This window comes from Nansenia antarctica (genome assembly GCF_963989245.1).
Source record: "Nansenia antarctica genome assembly, chromosome: 2".
NCBI classification, from domain to species: domain Eukaryota; kingdom Metazoa; phylum Chordata; class Actinopteri; order Argentiniformes; family Microstomatidae; genus Nansenia; species Nansenia antarctica.
The window spans coordinates 45,995,940-46,010,142 of NC_137675.1; positions in this window are offsets into that span (position 1 = coordinate 45,995,940).

Sequence of the window (14,203 nt, forward strand, 5' to 3'; positions counted from 1 at the left end):
GAACAGCAGTAGTTAGAGCAGATTGTAGAGGTCCCTCCTCCACCCCTCTCCAGCTGTCCGTTATCTTTGCTGTTTTTGACTCTGTGTTCTTTTCCCTGCTTAAATAGAGTTATGAACACTCTGGGGAAATTGAACTGGCCCGTCCGGAGTCCAACTGTCTGAAGTCCTTCGTACAGTGCACTAGATATGAACTTGATCGCTGCAGAAGCATTGTAATGAGAGCGAAAGAAAGAATAAAATGTCCAATTTCACTTGACTTTGGGAGTCAGTCATCGGGTCAATTAGTTTTTCCGATCTTTTGATTTGTGCCTCGTTTGAATGAATGGTTCCTTCACTCCATCCTTCCTTTCTCACTGTTTTGGATGGGATTGACCTGCTATTGTGTCTCCATGTGCAAATACAGAGAAGGAAAGAGAGACAGTGATGTAGAAAGAGGGACTGGAGAGAGAAAGACAGACAAGGGGGCGACGCAAACGGTGAGGGGTGGAACTGCAGGGCCAATGAATTGACTGGTTTGGAGGTCTAGTAAGAATAGATCTAGAGTTTCTCTCTTTCTCCACATTTCTCAATCTCTTTCTTTCTCTGTAGAGCCTCATATGTCACTGTCAGTTGAACAGTCCCAATGAACAGAATGTATTTACAACCCTTGGTCTGTGTTTTGTATTAAATCTTTGAATGCATTATCGATCACACATAACAATACGTGTAACAATGTATCCATGAATACTCTGTAATATTCACTCTAGCAATCCCCTGAAAATCTTATTTTGATCTTTTTTTTAAAAATATTACACAATCTGTTTTGATACAGAGAATATATACAAATATTAATTATTTTCATTAGATAATGTTGTTTAGCATTTTTGGCAAATTGGGGGTTTGAGATCTTTAAATTGAACTTTTGAATAATCAATTAATTTGTATAATTGGGATAAATTAAACTGAAATTGTATGCCATCAATAGAATAAGCTAAATGTCAAGATTTTAAATGCTTTTTAGATGACGTTTTATTATTTTAGAGCTAGAGAGTTTTGGGAAAAAGAGAGAAACTTCTCTTTCTTAGTAGAGGTAGCAAGAGAGAGCAAATGGGACCTTGACCATATGTCACTAGTAAACATGAAACTGACAAGTTGACTGTTAGTCCAGGTGTTGCATGAAGAGATGCGAATGTTTTTCTTTTAATGTGGGTTTTCGTTTGTTTTTTCTCTTTTGTTGACTGTGAACAACCTTGTGTGAACTGTGACAAATAACTGTGACTTTAACCCTACTTTCAATCGCGGAATAAATCAATTGATCATGATAATTGACTGCATGGATGTACAGTACTTTTGTTGCCTTGAGTCAGAGGGTTGTGACTGTGCATGGTGCAAGTTAGCAGGGATGTGATGATGTAAGGATTGTATTGTATTGAATTGAAGCACACAAACAGACATGCAGGCGAAGTAAGATGCTCATGTTAGAGAGGTGTAGATGTCAGTCGTTAAGTGATGTGTGTGTACAATCTTGGTGTTTGTGATTGTATGTACCTGTGTGTATTTGTGTGTGTAAGCATGTGTTGTGGAGTATTCAATTGTACATGAGTGTATGTGCATGTGTGGGTGTGGTGTGTTTAATATCATGTGGTTAAATTGTTGTGTGTCTGATTAAAGTGTGTCTGATTTTGGGTACCGGTATATGTCAGGGGAGGCTAGTGCAGATAGAAATTGGAGGGTGGTGTGTGTGTGTGTGTGTGTGTGTGTGTGTGTGTGTGTGTGTGTGTGTGTGTGTGTGTGTGTGTGTGTGGTGGGAGGGTAACTTTCCAACAGTTACTCAACACTGCAGTTTTGTTTCACTGTTTCATCGCATAAAGACATGGAAGGCATATATATATACTGATAATCACTAGCACAGAAAAACAGATACACACATCCATACTATGGCAGGGATTAACAACATGTCTTACAGAGGCTGACGGTGGTGATGATGATGATGATGATGACGACGATGATGATGATGATGATGATGATGATGATGACCACGATGCTGCTGCTGCTGCTGATGGAGATGATGACGATGATGACGATGATGATGATGACGATGACGATGATGACGATGATGATGATGATGATGATGATGACGATGATGACGACGACGATGATGATGACTCTGCTGAGGCTGCTGCTGACGCAGATGACGATGATGATGAGGATGATGACGATGATGACGATGATGACGATGAGGATGAGGATGAGGATGACGATGATGACGATGATGACGATGATGACGATGATGATGGCCAGTATCACAAAGGATCCCTCTGTTCATATTGTGATGTCTGTGAGGTAGGTCTGATCTAAAAATATCAGTTTGTGTTCTCAAATGTGTAGCGTTTGTCATCGTTTTGCTTGTTAAAAAATTGCTTTGTACATTTATGAGTAATCTCGTTCCCACACACAAGGTCTGGTGGATCAAAGCATCAAACTTGGCCTTCGTTCACCAAAGAAAGACTGGGAGAATCTACTGGTCACATAGCCATTGGCTTTACCTTGAATCAATCATGCTTACGCACCACACATTTCTGATTCTTACACACCACACATTTCTGATTCTTACACACCACACATTTCTGATTCTTACACACCACACATTTCTGATTCTTACACACCACACATTTCTGATTCAGAGACATGCTTTACAGTCATGTGATTCACTGAAATCAAATAAAGACCAATACTTTACTCTTTACTCAAACTAAGGCCAAATTTGAGTTGTTGTTATTCCAAGCTTACAGTGCTAAGTTTTGGAAAGAGGAAGCATGTTGTCTTCCTTCAGCTCTATACTCCCAATTTAGATTATAAATCAAATGATTACAGTACTAGGAGGTCAAAGTAGAGATTCTCAGCTTTAAATCAAGTTTTTTTCAGATTGGGTTCACCAATTAGAAAGGACATTTTTTAAACATTCTCCCTGTATATCAAGGCTCCAAACGTATTGGAAAAAATCATATACCGGTAATAATACAAATAAAGTACCCCACCAGATGCTGGGTATATTCTTTCGTTGTTGTTTGTTTTGAGGCCTTTTTGCCTAAAATCTTAACATCAGGAAATGAAATGCATGTTCGATTTGGATTTCAATCTGAAGATTGACTTGGCCAATCAAGAACTTTCTTAAAGACTCCCTAGTTCCTATGGCAGTATGTTTGGGGTCATTGTCTTACCAGCCCGTTTGCGATTATTGAGCTGACCAGTGCTTTCTCTCTTTTTTAATGTTTTTGATAGATTTTTCTCCTAATTTCAGGCTCATAATGGCTTCTTTGACTTTCATTGACTGTCTTTCATGTTTTTGGTCGTCATGTTGACAGACACAAATAGCAATAGGCAAATGCAAAACCTAAAATCAATACTAGACATTGTCAGCTCTCTTACGCCTGCACAAATGATGTGACCTAGCTGACTAACCAGAAACATCTGTCAAGACCACTTTCCAATACTTTTGGTGCCCTGAAATAGGGGGACTAAAATGTGTATTTAATATTGTGATTTCAAATACAAACTGTTAGAGTATAGAGTTAAAAGAAGACACAATGCTTCCTACATTTACATTCACATTTATTCCTCTTTCCAATACTTATGGGGGGCACTGTACAGTATAGGCTACAGTATGCACTCTACAATAGCCCGGGGACAAGGCTAATTTCAAAGCTACTTCATATAGTAAGTTTGAAAAATAGGTTTGTGCTAGTTATAGCATTTGGATTAACATTGGATTTAACATTGCTAAAAAATATATTAAATACTATTTTGCTAAAAAAAAAGAATACAATATTTGGGTTAAACAGGTGTTATTGTAACAGGATATATTGCTAGAAGAAATATGGGCATGCTTTGCAAACATAGAAATATGACATCCAGTCAAAAGTGCTTGCAAATTATTGTACAATATGCATTTTAAGTGAAGCTGTTTGTGTTTTTGTGATAATTATACATTTGGTGCAGATCAGGAAATGGGTATGAAAAAAGATACCATGGATCTTCAAATGTATTCTAGCTCCTCTATCCTAATGGCAATAATGGTTGGGTTGACCACTTTGTTGTTGTTTGAATCCTAGATTGCCCCTTTTAATTACCCACTTGTTTTGATTCATGGATTCCCTGTCTCTCTTTCCATGTTTCATCTCTGCTCATCTCTACTAATTACATGTCCCTTGGTGAATTCCTCTCTCTCTCTCTCTCTCTCTCTCTCTCTCTCTCTCTCTCTCTCTCTCTCTCTCTCTCTCTCTCGCTCTCTCTCTCTCTCTCTCTCTCTCTCAGCACTGTGATAACTGTGATAAGTGCCCTTGTGAAGAGGGTGATGAGTCTGAACACTGTGATCACTGCCAGGTGAGCTACTCATCTGATTCAACCACTGCATACATTCTGATCCATACAATACATATCATATCAACCAAGACTGCAGAGACAAACCCTCATTTGACTCTAGTCACACTAACCCCCCGATAGAATAAACCCAGCTTGGAACTACCCTGACTAGGGCAAACTAAGTAATCATATAGCATATTTTATGTATTTAGTTATATATAGCCGTGCCTTTTTTACCTACTATAAGAGCCACTATGGTCAAATGACCATAGTCTTTACAATGGAAAGCTGCTATTTACACACAATGACCACTAGCTGGCCACCTCGTAAATTAGCTTGCAAAATAGCTTTATACTAGCTTATCCTGTTGTAAGGATACTGGGTGGTAGAACGCATATATCTAGGAAAAGTCATGAAAGGAGGGTCCTGAAATTTGATTGAGTGCAAAGATATACAATTATTTTACTCACTTGGTCAAATGACCCCACCATGGCTATTCTAGTGTTAAGATTATACATTACTATCACAACTGAACTAAGGATAACATTGACTAAGCAAGTGAATCATGAATCCACCAGTCATAGCAGGAAGAGTATCTAGCTCAGGCCAGGGGCCATTGGAAGTCTCAGTGATAGAAGGAAAAACGTTCTTATTTGTAATAAAAAATAAAAAATAAAATAAAGTATATAGACACTGTAGAACACTCGAACCGTAAATGGAAAAGATAGGCAGCCGAGATCGAGATGCAAAAAGAATCTAGTTTTACTTAAAGCTTGACAAGAGTAACAAAAGAGAAATCAGAAATGAACTAGATATAGCGTCTTGGGTCGGGCACTCCATCAGCATATGGTCCACAGTGCAGCTGTGTTTAAGAGACGGATAGTGGTGACCACTAGTGTGGACTTGAGTAAGCCCCTTAGCCCTAAATTACTCCAGGGAGACTGTCCGTGTAATCTCTAATTGAAAATCTCTTTGGATAAAAGCGTCTATGTAAATGTAAAAAAAACAAAAAAACTGAAAGACATAATGATGTGCTAATTGTAACCACTTTTCTCTGTGATGGCAAGTGCATAACTATTTAATCAGGAATGGCATAGCCTAGCTCATGAGCTGTTGAAATGATCATGACTGTAGTCAGTCAGTATTACTGTCTGGGCGGCTTTAAAGATAACTTGTGAGTACGGCTAATGATCAATATCATTGCACAATGACTTTTATATGACAATGGAGTGACCGTGGGGATAGGAAACCTGGCTGACTATGCCGATGGACTAAATACAGGAAACGAGAGGATTTTAGTCCAATCAAATGACTCCTTATTGATGACAGGATGACTCTAATGACTGTAATTAATTTGACAGCAAGAAGGCTGCTTCTGCTGAACTGCCTCACCCTTTTCTGCTTGTTCTCTCAGGTGTGCCAGTTCTGCTACGTGTGTCCCGTATGCAGCACTGTTTGCCAGCCAGGTAAGAATGAAACATTTGGAAATGTGTTATTTTTAAATGTATTTATTCTCATGTATTCTCATAGTTTGTATTGAACAGAACAAATGCTATAGAAATAAGGACGGGTTGACGTATGTGTCACAGCTGCAAACGGTACTTCCTGCTAGACCAACCCCACGCCACACACCGAGTGTGAAGAGCTCACAACAGCACAGTAATGTGCCGTTACAGTATGTTTGTTTTGAAAGAAAGGCAACAGCAACAATGTGGTTAACAACATTTTTTTTTTCTTTTCAAGGTGGTTTTCTTGACGAGTTGACTGGATCAATCTACAAGTAAGACACAGTTAGACATTCATTTCATGTTCCATCACAACTCCTGTGATACCTTAAATGCCCTAATGGAAATATTACGACAAGACACATTGGCCAGTGTGTTTAGAGCATGTCTTCAATTCAATGTACACTTTTTGTTACATATATATATATATTTGACCAATACCATTGAGGTTGTGTTAATTATGTAGACATGTCCAGTAGGCTGTGAACACAGATACAGAGTAAGTTGGGGGTGGTGGTAGGCTAGAGGTTAGAGAGGGTAGCTAGTTTCTGGTTGATCCCCGCCTCAGGAGGGAGCTGCATGTGCCCTTGAGCAAGGCACTTAACCCCTAATTGCTCCAGGGGCACCAACTATGGCTGACCCTGTGCCTAGAGCAAAAAATACCAAATTCCAAAGACTGACTGACAAGTTGATTTCTTGGCAAATAATAACATTCTCCATTCTTCAGTTAAACATAAAAGGACTATTGTAACATAACTATTATTTTCTGTCTACCCCTCTATCCTTCAGGACTGTAGCCGATGTCTTTGATGCGGACAACTAAACCAAACCCCTGTCGCCACCATGTGGCCAAGGAAGATGCTGCAACCAGGGGATTATATTTATCTCTTAGATTCACTTTTCATTATTTTCACTATTAAGTTATTTATTTGTCTTTTTTGATCTGAGATTATTACAAACATGCACTGGATTAACCATTGTGATTAGACATTGTTATGAAACCCTACCCCCTAACTATAATTGACCTATTTGTGTATTATTGTTAAATGGCAGGTTTTGGTGCTCTTCTCAGGAAATTGGAATCGTACTTAAGTCAAGATTGTGTTTCTTGGACACAATGGGGGTAAATGAAATAAACTAATGGGGACATTTTAAAACCTTTGTACTATCTTTTTATATATTTAGGCTACATTTTCTTAAGTTCATACTTTTAATGAAAGGCCAATAGGTCAGACAACTGAGGTGCATTAGTTTGAGTGAGAGTGGCTTTCCATTACAAAACAACCACATTCAATCTTTTTACAGTTTTCCTTCAGTTATTTTACCTCATGTATAATATAATACATTGCTACTTCATGTAGCCTACAGAAGAATAATGGATCACCTTTTCATTTCAGTGACATTTACTTGAACGTAAATAGGCTTGAACATTGCATGGTCTTCATCATTAATCTATTACATAAAATTCATTTTCTTATGGTATCACAAAGTCACAATAACAAAGCATAACTAGCTACGTAATTTTAATAATGTACCCGGAATTATTACAATTTTGTGTATATGATAACACATGTTCAGTAGCTTGGTCAGACGCATTTCACTCAGTGGAAAAAGATCCTCCCAAGGACACTGTCACCATGTAACCACGGTAACCACTAACCATGAGAAAATTAAACAAGCAGCAGCACTCATTTGATAAAGACAGACATACACTGTGATGTATGGAGAAATCCAATCATTTCATTTTCTTTAGTGAAGTTAGAATCTCAATCCCTCCTCTTAGACGTTTATTGGAACAGTAGGGTTGAGGCCAGATTTTTCCCAGCAGCCTCATCAGCCCAGTGGACCTGCAGCACAGTGACTGGAGAATCCTTGCAACATTGAAGAAAACCTTTATACAGGAGATGCTCCATCGAAGCTTTGTACCAACAATGATTTCACTTAAATACAAAGACTCGGCTGTTCTAAACTTCCCTGGTGTTACTAATGACATATCAGCCTTATAGGAAAGCAGCTAGGGATCTTATTTTATTTTTTTGTCAAAATGACAGAGTGAGTGGTGAAGCCTGTCTCCAGACTGAGTAAGTTAATTTGATACTGTTTAACTCAGTGTGTTTCTGGTAGTATTGCTGTGGCTATTCTTCCTGAAGCCGTCAAGTTCCTCCATTGACCCTCACTACAAATAGCTTACCATTGGCTACTTTCGACAGTCTCTGTTGTTGTTGTTATTTTGATATTTCAATGAACTTGTTCATGATGTTGGGGTGTCATTATCAAAATAATTAGCAGTCATCACCATCAATCACCTGCCTCATAGTTAAAAAGACAATTGTATGCCAGTGGAGAGCAGTGACACCTCACTTTGTGAGTATCTACTGTGGAGACTCAGCACTGGAGCGACACGGCCTCATGGGAAATGTTGTTCAGTAGAACTCTTCTCAGGTTACTGACTCCATCACACATACTGGATATTGTCAGGCTTCACTCTCACTGGTTATGTTATAGGCCCGGAGGCGTGATTTGAACCAATCCCTTATAATACAGGCTGGTTATCCAGCTAAGGAAGAACAGAGAGGACAGTATGCATTTCTGGTACCAAAAAGAAAAGGGGCTGACTGAATGTGGATCTCTAATGTGTGTTGTTGTTTTTTTTTAGCTCTGCCCAAGGAATAGAGAATAAAGAAACATAATCTCACATAATAGGCGTCACCTGAGAAAGCCTACTGTCACTTGTCATGGTTCAATAACTGTGAAGCTCTGTTAGCAGCAGACAAAACAACCTTTTGTCAGTAGGCTTCAAACCTGCTCAAGGAGGTCCCAGAAGTTCAGTAATGGCGCTTTTCCACTACAGGGCCAGCCACTGCCAAAAGTACCCGTGCCATTTCTGGTACCCGTGCCGAACAAGAACTAAAATAGTTCTTGTTCGGGATGGGTAGCGAAAGTTGGAAGGGTACTTTTTTGCCAGGCTGCGTGTGACGTGTGACACTGCACACCGTTGATTGGTCAATGGAAATCGTCATCCCATGTTCATAGATTTTTTTCGCTAACCGCCATCTTTAAATACCACATTCGCTCTTGGAAAATGTCACTACAGTTTCTGTAATAGCTTATTAATAAAGATTCGAAAAATTATGCTGACCATCGTATTATCTTAGTTTAATGTCATTTCAATGCATCATAGAACTTTTATTTACAACAAGCATAACACAAAAATCGCTATTATGCACCGTCTTTGCCCGTGAATAACACCGGCTGTGAAGGAGGTACAAACACAATACTCCTTTGCTAACTTCACCATCGGTGTACGGTCATTTTGAGCCCTTAACCACCGCGCTGACACCCCGAGAAGTTATGCTTTTAACCGTAAACTCAATGAACCGGGAGTTCACCCGCTGCTGCTCGCAGCACCGCGCCTGCTGGAGATGGAATGAGCCCCGCGTCAGTCAGCCTCTCCGTAGAAATACATCGCACCATTCAAATGGTTTTGGATTCCCTGTCCTCTCCCCTATCCGGACACGTTTGAATTGTTATCCTAACCCACGGTAAACCGAAGTTATTAACCCGCAAAGGGCACCGTGTTTGTCCGTGAATAACACGGCACACAATGATACTACAGTTCATAAAGCAGACAAGTGAAGGCAGTGGTTTTAAGGATTCAAAAAACATGACTTTATTATGTGTACATAGCTTCCTCTCTCTCTTTCTCTTTCTCTCCAAAAAATCACGGTTAATAATATACCACATGCTGAGGGAAAAGTATACGATAGCTTCAAGTTCCTCCATGTCGCTGTTGTTGTGGCTGTGTTGTGTCTCGTGAAAATATACGGCACCACCATGGCGCGCTTTTATGACGCGTAACTCCGCCTACTATCTCCTACTCCTCCTACTCGTTCCTGGTCTGTTGTGTATAGTGGAAAAGCAGAACTGTTCAAAAGCGGGCCGAAGCGACCCGACCCGACCCGACCCGAAGCGATCCGGGCCGATAATGGAAAAGCGCCATAAGTGTACTATATATCCAATCATGCCTTATTCTATGAACCTCTTAGTTTTAAGGGCACCAAACTTCCAAAGTTGGATAAAATCCTATAGTAGTAAGTGTTGTTTAGCAGGTTTTAAAACCACACGTTGTCAGCAGGATTCGGACCTGCGCGGGAAGATCCCAATGGATTTCTAGTCCATCGCCTTAACCACTCTGCCACGACAACTAATTGCAGTGTGCAGACCCTGCATCCGAAATAATGCAGGGCCCCAATGAAATTGTAATCAAGCGATGCTTCAATAACTGTGAAGCTCTATTATCAGTAGACGAAACAACCTTTTGCCAATAGGCTTCAAACCTGCTCAAGGAGGCCCCAGAAGTTCAGTAAGTGTACTATATATCTAGTCAATACATGTCTTTCTCAATAAACTACTTATGAACTACTTAGTTTAAGTGCGCCAAACTTCCAATGTTGGATACAAGCTTATTATTAAATGTTTGGTCTTTGGGATGTTTCCAAATATCAGGATTCTCTTTTTGCTCACTATTTCAATGGTAGACAAATACAACTTCACAAGTGTGGGTTAGCAGGTTGTAAAACCACACGTTGTCGGCAGGATTCGAACCTGCGCGGAAAGATCCCAATGGATTTCTAGTTAATCGCCTTAACCACTCGGCCACAACAACCTATATGCAAGATGCATACCCTGATTCCAGAGTAACGCCCCAATGGAACTGTAAGCAATCACTTTAACCAGGGAACACCTGAGAGAGTCGAAGTGAAGCTCTATTAGCATCACACTAATCTAAACAACATCTAAACAACCTGTCGTCAGTAGGCTTCAAACTAGTTCGGGAATTATACTAACTATCCAATCAATACATCCCAGTGAGCAATAGACGTCTTTTCAACCTCGCGTCTACAATATAAACCAATATAAACCAGCTATATTACGGCTATATTTTCTACTTATCTTAAATGCATGAAAACCGTTATTAAACCCCTCTAAACTGTCAGAATACGTCCCAGACGTCATGTAGTATGAGATTCCATGTAGTCTAGCATAGTTATTCATGCGGAAGTGGTGGTTTAAATTGCGTCTATACGTCGCTGTCCTTTAACCCAGATAAATGCGGTCTGTGTCTAAACCTGTTTTAGTCTAGCAGCACGTTGAGTTTAAATTAATACCCTAAACGCCTGTAGATTGTCAAAATATGTACCAGACCGTCATTTAGTCTGAGATTCCATGTAGTCTAGCATAGTTATCCTAGCAGAAGTGGTGGTTTAAATTGCGTCTATACGTCGCTGTCCTTTAACCCAGATAAATGCGGTCTGTGTCTAAACCTGTTTTAGTCTAGCAGCACGTTGAGTTTAAATTAATACCCTAAACACCTGTAGATTGTCAAAATATGTACCAGACCGTCATTTAGTCTGAGATTCCATGTAGTCTAGCATAGTTATTCATGCAGAAGAGGTGGTTTAAATTGCGTCTATACATCGCTGTCCTTTAACCCAGCTAAATGCGGTCTGTGTCTAAACATATTTTCTACTTATCTTAAATGCATTACAATTCAGTAGGCTATAACAGGTCAAAACAACTAGACCAATACAAAACTAAAGAACAACCAAAAAAACATATTTTCCCCCAAAATAAAATGTGACAACAATCAATTTCATTAATGGGAGACCCTAATAAAATCATATCCTCAAATAATATCTTAAGAAAGCCTTCTTATCTTTGTTGGTTTATTATGTTTAGTTGAGTGTCTGTTTCAAATATTTTGTCCAACAATAGCCTACTGACTTTACTGAATAAGGCTGTGCCTGTCATGACACATATTGGTCATGAAGTGTTGCCAATGTAATGAATACAATATTGTTAATTTCAATGTTTGTAATTGGTCACTTTCAATTTATAAGAGTGTCATATATATGGAATGGAATGGAATGGAATGGAATGGACTTTATTTGTCATTGCTACAGTACAGGTACCAAACAACGACATTTAGGAGGGGTGGCTCCCCTGGTGTTAGGAAAGGGGGAAAAAAAACACATTTTAGAAAAAGCATAAAAGCATAAAATCACAAGAAGGTAAGGAGCTGGTTTACATCAATAAAGGCTATGTACACAATCCACTGTACTATACTGCACAGATAGTCAACTAGGGTTGTCATATTGCACAAAAGTATTTTTTCACGTTATTTTAAAGTGTCACAGTTTGCAGGCTTGAAAATGTACATGTTTGTGCCTCAGCACTAGCTGCCGTACAATCCGTCCGGACTGTCCTGGGCCCAGAACTTAGGCCTTTTCTGTGTTCAGGGCCTTGACGGCCCTGTGGTAGAAGCAGTTCTTCAGTCTGTTTGTCTTAGCGGCCGGGGTCCTGTACCTCCTGTTCGAGGGCAGCCTGACAAAGTGTACGTGCCCAGGGTGGGTTGGGTCCCTGGAGATCTTGGAGGCCCTCCTGAGACAGCGTGTGTTGTACAGCTCCTCCAGAGAGGGGAGGGGGGCGCCGGTGATCTTCTGTGCTGTTCTCACGACTCTCTGTAGCGCGTTTCTCTCCGCTGTTGTGCAGCTGTGGAACCAGTTGCAGATGCCGTAGGTGAGGATGCTCTCCACTGCGCCGCGGTAGAAGGCCACCAGTATCTCCTGCTTGTTGTGTTCTTTCCTGAGGCATCTCAGGGTGTATAGCCGCTGTTGTGCCCTCTTGATGGTGCCTTTTGTGTTGTCCTTCCATATACCGGTAGATACATTGAAATCGTAAAATTAAATTAAATAAATGTCCCTCCTGTCATATGACGTCGAGTAAACATGACAAGTGCTTTGCAGCTTCACGGTTCACCCTAATGAACAACCTGCATCATCTAATCAAATCAAAATGCCGCTTGGAGCCATGCGTTATGCAACACGATTGGCTGTTTCATATGGAAGTCCCACCCATTTCAGATGTTCTGTCTATTTCATTGGTTGTTCGGCGAGACGTTTAAATTCAAAAATCGACCGGTCGAGTTGAGCAGAGAGACAAGGGCAGACAGTTTGAAGAAGTGAAGTGCGCAAGGAGTTGGTTACCTTACCGAAAGAGAAATAATTATATAGACTCGACAGTTGAATTTCAGGTAGGTGGTGAAAATGTGATTATCCAGCGCTGACTATCTACCTACGTGGTAGACTAACTGTTTATAGCAAGCGCTCGTTTGTTAGATACGTTTTTGTGCAACTGACTTGTGTTTATGTTCTCCGCACACGCTAGACAACGCAGAACGGGCCCCAGGCAGAACGGGAGTGCTGGCTACAGAAAGAATAACCCAACCTAAATGTTGTCTCCCTAACTGTTAATAAATACTATTATGTTGTATGTAATGTTCCTATTTCATTGTTAATATTTAATATTTAATATTCTTATTTCCTTATTTATATTTCGTATTTACTATTTCCCTAAATAAATACATGTTCCTATTCATATTTCCTTGTCATAATTTACTTATTACTCATGAAAATGGTATTTGTCTACTTATACTAAGTGTTTAAACGTCTAGGCTATAACAAAGCTAAATTGATGTGAAATTGGAAATTGAAACGTCTGTTTAAACTGCATTTCAACAGCTATATATAGTCTGCCGTTGAAATGCCTATAGAAACAGTCGTTTCAATTTCACCTCCATTTGGCTTTGTTTTAGCCTAGACGTTTAAACACCGGTGTTTCAATGTCTAGGTTATAATTAAGCTAAATTTAGGCTAAATTGGAAATTGAAACAACGTCTATGTTTAGACGTTGAAATGCCGTTGAAACATAGAAAGGGAAACAACGTCTATGTTTCAACGGCATTTCAACGTCTAAACATAGACGTTTTTTAAATATCCAAAATGGCCGATATTTAGCCTCGATTTGGCCTAGACGTCTACGGGCCATTTAGACGTTGTTTAGACGTCTAATCAACGTAAAATTGCTCACTGGGATGTCTTGCGTCAAACTTCCAAAGTTGGATATATGCCTATTATTAAATATTTGTTCTTTGGAATGTTTCGTTCAATCAATTTCAGGAGTCACTTTATGCTCACTCTTTCAATGCTAGACATAGAAATGCGACTGACAATTATTTCAATCTCGTGCAACAGCTGTGAGACATGATGGAATGTGTTGGTGAGCATGAATTAAAATGACACGTTGTCGGCAGAATTCGAACCTGCGCGGGAAGATCCCAATGGATGTCTAGTCCATAGCCTTAACCACTCGGCCACGACAACCTACTAGAAGATCATTGTCACTGTATCCGGAGTAAGCCAGGGTAATCAACCACCTTGAGAGAGTCTACTGCCACTTGCGATGCTTCAATAACTGCTAACAGAGCTTCATTGTAACATGTTTTACTCCATGAAATT